Source organism: Phoca vitulina, unplaced genomic scaffold (genome assembly GCF_004348235.1).
Source record: "Phoca vitulina isolate PV1807 unplaced genomic scaffold, GSC_HSeal_1.0 scaffold9, whole genome shotgun sequence".
Lineage (NCBI taxonomy): Eukaryota > Metazoa > Chordata > Mammalia > Carnivora > Phocidae > Phoca > Phoca vitulina.
The window spans coordinates 52,194,801-52,202,285 of record NW_022589712.1 but is presented as its reverse complement, the minus strand read 5'-3'; positions in this window follow the sequence as shown (position 1 = coordinate 52,202,285).

Genomic DNA, 7,485 nt, shown 5'->3' with positions numbered 1-7,485 from the left:
GACCAAATGTCTGGGCACCCTGTGGCCCAGGCAAGTTGACACATAAACCATCACAGTTCTCAACCTCATAAATTACCTTGGATTCATAAGTGCAAATTGAAATGCCCTGGGGAGCTTGGAAAACGTACCATACGCTAATCCCACCCCCAGAAATTCTTATGTAGTTGGTCTGAGGTGCAGCTCTTGTCTTGGGAGTTATATATATATATATTTTAAGATTTTATTTACTTGTTTGAGAGAGAGAGAGCACAAGCAGGGGGAGGAGAAGAGGGAGAGGCAGAAGCAGGCCCCCCGCAGGATGTGGGGCTCCATCCCAGGACCCTGAGATCATGATCCAAGCCAAAGGCAGATGCCCAACCGACTGATCCACCCAGGCGCCCTGTCTTGGGAATTTTAAGCTGCTGGTGCACTCTAACATGCGGTCAAGGTGGCCAGATGTCCTTCAGCAAGCAAACTTACTGGAGCAAAGCAGCCACTCGGGAGCGCTTTATGTGACTCAGCCTAAAGCTACCACCAACTAACAACTAACAGTCTCTTAATTCAATTATTTGAGGGCCCTTTATACACTGCTAGCTGTAACACCAAAGGAATAGCCAGCAATTCAACAATATACGTGCTAAGTACACACATGGTAAAACTGAGATCAAAGCATTTGGGGGAAATGGAGATGCTCTGGATATGGGAATGGTCGGGTTTTGTTTTAAGCTTTGGTGTTGGTGACGAATCTATGGCTTATGTTTCATAACTCATGGGCTTTTGATTCCATGCACTTTTTATCATTTAGCTGATTTTTCATAATTACTACTTTTTCTTCTGGGAAGTTGGGGGCACATCACCCTTATTTTTCCCCAGGGCTGTCCCAGCGCCCTGGTCTGGGCCCTGAGTTTGGCCTCTTGTGCGGTGGGTGAGGAGGAGGAAGAGGCTGGGAGGATGAATGTGGGGACGACACTCCTCTCCACCCTAGCTGAAGAAGAGACTAAGGCCTGGGTGTAGGTGATCATCAGATATGATTCTGTAGATTTATAGTAGTTCTGGTCCTTTCCTCGGTAATGCTAAGAGCTAAGAGTGACACTTCCCTCTTCTCTGAGGGACAGCAATTCTTTCTCACTCTGCTACGGGGCTAATAAGGCAAACCACAATGGCCATTTACTACTGTCTGGGTGAGATTTCATGCAGCATTTGCTCAGTATCAATCCAGAAAGAGGCAAAAGTACATGGAAATGTTTTGCATGGTAAACAAGGGCTGCATTACATTGCTCCAGCTTTTGGCGTGAAGAACTATGCAAAAACTCTCAACTCCTTCAAAGATGCTAATCCCTGAAAGAGAATTTATTGATAACTTAAAAAAACCATGGAACCAACCCTGCAATGTTTCAAAACTAAGCCTCACAATGCAGGCAGAGTTTCAGTTTAGGAAGATGGACGGTGGTGATGGCTATACACCAATGGGCAAGGGCTACACTTAAGAATGGTTTAAATGGTGTCCAAAAAAAAAAAAAAAAGTTCCACATTAAAAAATTAAAGGCATCTCATGTTCAGAATTAACACCATCTTTAAATACGTAATACCAAAACAAAAATCCTGAAGGTTTTACTGCCTAAATCAGAAATTCTAGGTTCAAGACGTTTGAGAGGAGGCAAGAAACTGGGATGCAGGGAGGTCACGTCTATGCAACCACCAACAAATACCCAGACTTTCTAAGAGCCGTGTGGTTCTCAAGATGGCAAAGAGCTAGTCAGACCGAAGCGTTTCCTTAGTTGAGCTGGTGTGTTGGTGGCGGAGAAGCAACAGGATGGGAGGAAGACGGGGAGAGATCTTCCTCCTCCAACCAACGAAGAGAGGCCGGCTGCCCACCGGGGCCGGACAGCTACCCCCACCCGAAGCGGCCACCCGGCTCCCGGGCTGCCCTCGCCCTCGGGGCGGCGGGAGCCAGCGGGGCCGCGGCGGATTCGGCGCGGCGGAGAGAGCGTCTGCGGCCCAGTGGGGCCGCGCTCCTAACTCCCAGGGCCTCCTGCGGCTGCCAGGCGGGAGCGGCAGCTTCTCCCGCCTCCCTGCCGCTCGCCCGGCTTCCAGGTTCAATAAGGATTACATCATGGAGCAAGTATGCGGGGCAGCCTGAGAATCAAAGCCGTCACAATCAGAGGCTGGTTAACTGTAATGTTGCTGAAACACATCCTTCCCACCCCCTCCCCTCTCCCCTCTCCCCACCCCAGCCCTCTGCTTTTCGTACTATTAAGCATAGTATTATTGGGGAGAGGAAAATCTGATCAAAACTGTCGACCGCCAACGGCAGATTTTCTATGGATTCTATAAAGGCCACCTTAACGATTTCCCTAATTAATGGATGACATCTTTGGCTGAAGGAGAGGCGATGGATTCGACTCTGTCTTCGTCTTTGTTAACCTTCTAATTAACTTTCGTAGGTCACCCAGGTCTCCCAAACCTAAAAAGTGAAGAGGCCCATTGTGCGAGGAGCAGTAAACTTACTTTTTCTGCTGGAGTACTTAAAAGGGAGAACGATTATAAGCCGAGAAAAATAACTCCATTTAAAAGCTTTGTGGCTGCGGAGAATGCGTAGGTCCCTCCCTTAGAAAATAATTGAAACACCTTTTATACCAATATTTCTATGCATAATAAAAACAAATTAGCAAAATGCATCTAAATTCAGCAGCACTTTCAAATTACCTTTTTTGGAATGTAAGCCTCTGCAAGTCAACAAAAGGAGTGGGGTTTAGAGAGAAAATTGCAACTGCAACAGCTATGGGCCTTTATGCAGCGGGAGTGCAGGACAGGGCCAGAGGCTTGGATTCTCTGAGTCTCCTCCCTCAGGAAATCCTCTTGCCGGGGCTGGGGGATGAACTGCCTGGGGGATCCAAAGACTGCTCTCAAATGAGCAGATCTTTTTCTGGATAGAAGGGTTTTGGGGGGGGGGTTCAGAAATATTTTAATGATCTTAGTGAAAAACGGAAATCATGGTGGTGGAAAAGCCGAAAAGCAAGATGAAACCCCACCGTGATCAGTGAAATTGACAAATGAGAACACTTTTTTTTTTTTTAAGTAAGACATATACCTGTTGGAATTTTAGCGTTGGTGGATTTGCCAGACTATGCAGATGAGCTGTAGCTGCTGTTCCTTAGCATCTCTGACCAAGCAAAGGAGACACTGAGGGAAGAGCAGGTAGGTGCGCAGCCTAAAATGGAACCAAGCTGGAGGCTTCGTTAGAGAGCTTTACTGAAAGGGAACTCCTCTGAGTTATCTTGCAAGGGAATGAGATTCCTAACCCAAGGACAACAGCAGCAGTGACTTGAGCATTGTTTCTGATTATAAACAGAACGAGAGCTAATTGTAGAAAAGTACAAAGACTTTAAACACTGTCAATATTTTAATTCTGTCTTTCCATTCCTTTTTCTACGCACCCCCAAATTTTCACACAGTTCAGATTTGTATCCTTTTTTGGTCCTTTAATACCATATCGTGAGCATTTTTCTGTGTTATTAAAAATGGGAAAAAGATCCTTTTGGGGTCCTGCCCACACACCTAGAATGAAGGTGCAGGGAGCATCTTTATGACCTCTCTTCTGGAAAGCTGCCACCCGTAGGAAAAACCAGTGCTCTCATGCATTGCTGTGGGAATTTTAAATTGCTGCAACCCCCTGGACAAAAGGGTAATTTGTCATCATTTATCAAAATTACAAAAACATACATCCTTTGATACAGCAATTCCTCTGTAGGAACTTTCCCTAAGATACACTTGCACATGTGCAAAATACATATGTATAAAGTTATTCTTTGCAGCACTGCTTATAATAAGTTGAAAGCACTCCAAATGTCCATCGGTTGGGGACTGGTTAAAGAAATATGGTACATCCATTCCGTGGAACATTACGCAGCCATAAAAACAGAGATGAGGATGCTCATTATATAACAATTTGGCATGGTCTCCGAAATAACCTGTTAGGTAAACGACAAACAACAAAAGGGAGCAGAACCGTATGTACGCTATGTTACTATGTGGCGGGAAAGGCGTGGTCTGAATACTCCTAAAAATTTCCTTCTGGTAGCAGTTGTCTTGGGAAGAGAGAACTGAGTGGCTGAGGAGCAGCTGTGGGAAGGAGCCATCTGCATAACTTTTGTATCTTTTGAATTTATACTATGTGAATATGTTGCCTATTAAAAAAAATAAATACGTGAATTTAAGAATTTAAAAGGGGAAAGGTTGCCATTTTCTAATCTGCTCTGTGTACATCTCTGTGCAATTCAAGGGTAGCCCCATCTTAAAAGCTTTCTGTTCATTTCTACATCCTAAATAAGTTATTTTAGATTTCTCAAAGTCCGCCTCGTTTAAAAGACCCCTAAAATGGAAGGTACACGGTCACTTTCTCTTTGAAATCTTCAAATGTTTTTTAATGAAAACAGAATAATGCATTCTGTGATTTAACGGTTCAAAATTAAAATTCAACAAACCGTTAAGTCTGTATAAATAAAACATTCACAGACTTCGTCAGCACATGCATCGGGACAGATGCTTTGGGATTATGGATAGATTTCCTAACATTTGAGATGTGCCAAGGAAGAGATAAAGAAATCAAATAAGATCTTGTATTACGCAAAATCTTTTTGCTCACAAGAGTCTGATTTACTTGTATCAATCAATTTAAGTGATTCATGCTTTATGAGCCATTCTAAGTGATTGAACTAAAACCTGGAGCCAATATTATCCTCTCCCCACGCTTCAGCCCAATCTGTCAAATGGCATTGGAAATGATTAGGCTGAATCATATAAAATTAGTGTTGTCAATGATCCAATAGCAGCAATTTCAAGATCTAACCTAATATTTTCCATCATCATGATGTTGTAGCCTACATAACAGAGACATTGTTAGTTGCCCATCCAACATCCATTTCTCCCTTTTTCCCTGTTAGCAGAACTCCCATATAGTTCCCATTTAGGAAGAGAGTAAATCCCACCTCAACTAAACCATATACATGGAATTCCCATTTCTCTTATCTGTGATTGGTTTAGATTTGAGCATGTGATACAGATCTAGGCCAATGAGATATAAGAAAGGATAGCTAGAGGTTCTGAGAAAGATTTCTCTTCCACTGGACATTTTCAGGTCCAGGGAGCCTGCCCAGAATTCCAGCAGCCATCTTGCTACTCCAAAGGCAGCAAGCCTGCAGAGAAAATGGGCATGGTAGGGTCACACAGTAGAAAAACAGGAAGGAAGCTGGATCCCCATGATAGTACTGAGTGGTTGTAGAGAACAGCTCTGTAATCCCCTGACCTTGTACTTCTTGTTATGTGAAATGATGATTTTCCTCATTGCTTAAGCCATTTTGAATTGGTTTTCTATTACATTCCAAACATCGATAGGCCATCCTGGCATATATTTTTACCACATGAAGTGATGTGAAGCCCAGATAGTGTCTTGTAAAACTCCTCGGATAGTTCTGTTGCACTCCTCTAGTCAAGATTTTTTAAAATCATAAAAATAAATGTCTCCTCAATGTCTTTAGTCATTAGGGGAATGCAAATGAAAACCACAATGAGATACCTACCATTTCACACCCACTAGAATGGCTATAATCAAACGGATGGACAATAACAAGTGTTGGCGATGATGCGAAAAAACTGGAGTCCTCATGCATTGCTGATGAAAATGTAAAATGTGGGAGCCACTTTGGACAACTGTTTGTCAGCTCCTCAAAAAGTTAGTCATAGAGTTACCATATAACCTGGTGATTCCACTTCTAGACATATATACAAGGGCAGTAAAAACATTCATCCACACAGAAACACACAGGAATGTTCAGAGCAGCATTACTCATGATAACCAAAAAGCAGAAATGACACAGATGTCTATCCATTGATAAATGGGTAAATTAAATGTGGCACATCCGTACAATGGAATATTACTTGGCAATAAAAAGGAATGAAGTCCTGATTCATGCTACAATAGGATGAACCTTGAAAACATCATGCTAAGTGACAGAAGCCAGACACAAAAAGCTGCACAGCATACGATTTCACTTATATGAAATATCCAGGACAGGCACCACAGAGGCAGAAAATAAATTAGTGGTTTCTGAGGACGAGTGGGAGGGGGAAATGGGAAGTGGCTGCTAATGGAAATACATTTTCTTTTTGGGGGTGATAAAAATGCTCTGGAGGGGCACCTGGGTGGCTCAGCCGTTAAGCGTCTGCCTTTGGCTCAGGTCGTGATCTCAGGGTCCTGGGATCGAGCCCCGCATCGGGCTCCCTGCTCGGTGGGAAGCCTGCTTCTCCCTCTCCCACTCCCCCTGCTTGTGTTCCCTCTCTCACTGTGTCTCTCTCTGTCAAATAAATAAATAAAATCTTTAAAAAAAAAAATGCTCTGGAATTTGAGAATATCGGCACACAACTCTGGGAATATACTAAAAACTACTGAATTGTACACTTCAAAAAGGTGAACTTAACAGTATGTCCATTATATCTCAAAAAGTTGTTATGAAACATTAAAAAAATGCCTCCCATAATTATAAATGTTTTAAAAGATCCTAGAATTAAAAAAAAAAAATCCTAGGATTACCGTACAACCAAGAGCCAACCTTCAAAAATACATATGGGCAATTCGTTAAAAGAAAGATAATTTTTAGTCTAATTAGATCTGCATTTTTGCAGTTATTTCAGCAAAAATGAGTGGAGATTTTATCTTCCAGTAGACTGTAAACTTTATGAGGCCAGTGTCCACATCTATGTCTCAGTGCCAACATGTCCAGATGGACTACACATATTACAGAATAAATGAATGAATGGATCAGGGTGCATTTTCTCATGAGCAATTGTGGGTTTAGTCCCTAAAATAGGCCTCTGTTTACTTACCTGCAAAATGAGGCTGAAGCAGAAGCTACCTTATGGATGTATGTTAGGATTAAATGAGATAAGAGAACTAAAATTTTGCAAAGTCCCTGGGACATAATAAGAGTCAATAACAGGTAGTTATTGCTGTTTTGTGGTGGTGGTGGTGGTTGTTATTACCATTATTGTATTTGGGGACATTATTTCCATTCATCACAAGAGATAGAAATTTCTTACCAGTTGGCATGAGCAAATGTTGAGTAATTATGTCTCAAATATGTTTTTGTTCTTGTTATAAAATTAAATAAGAAAGGATTCACAACTTTCAGATTCTGAAACAAAAAATAATTAGAAATTCAGATTTAGGGGCGCCTGGGTGGTTCAGTCCGTTAAGCGTCTGCCTTCAGCTCAGGTCATGATCTCGGGGTCCTGGGGTCGAGCCCCACATCGGGCTCCCTCCTCAGCAGGGAGTCTGCTTCTCCCTCTCCGTCTGCCTCTTCCCACCATTCATGCTCTCTCTAACTCTCTCTCTCTCAAATAAATAAATAAAATCTTTTTTAAAAATTTCAGATTCAGCAATCATAAGATTTTTCAAGGCTATGAGTACCTGAAAAAAAATCTACTAAAATATAATAGATTTAAAATACT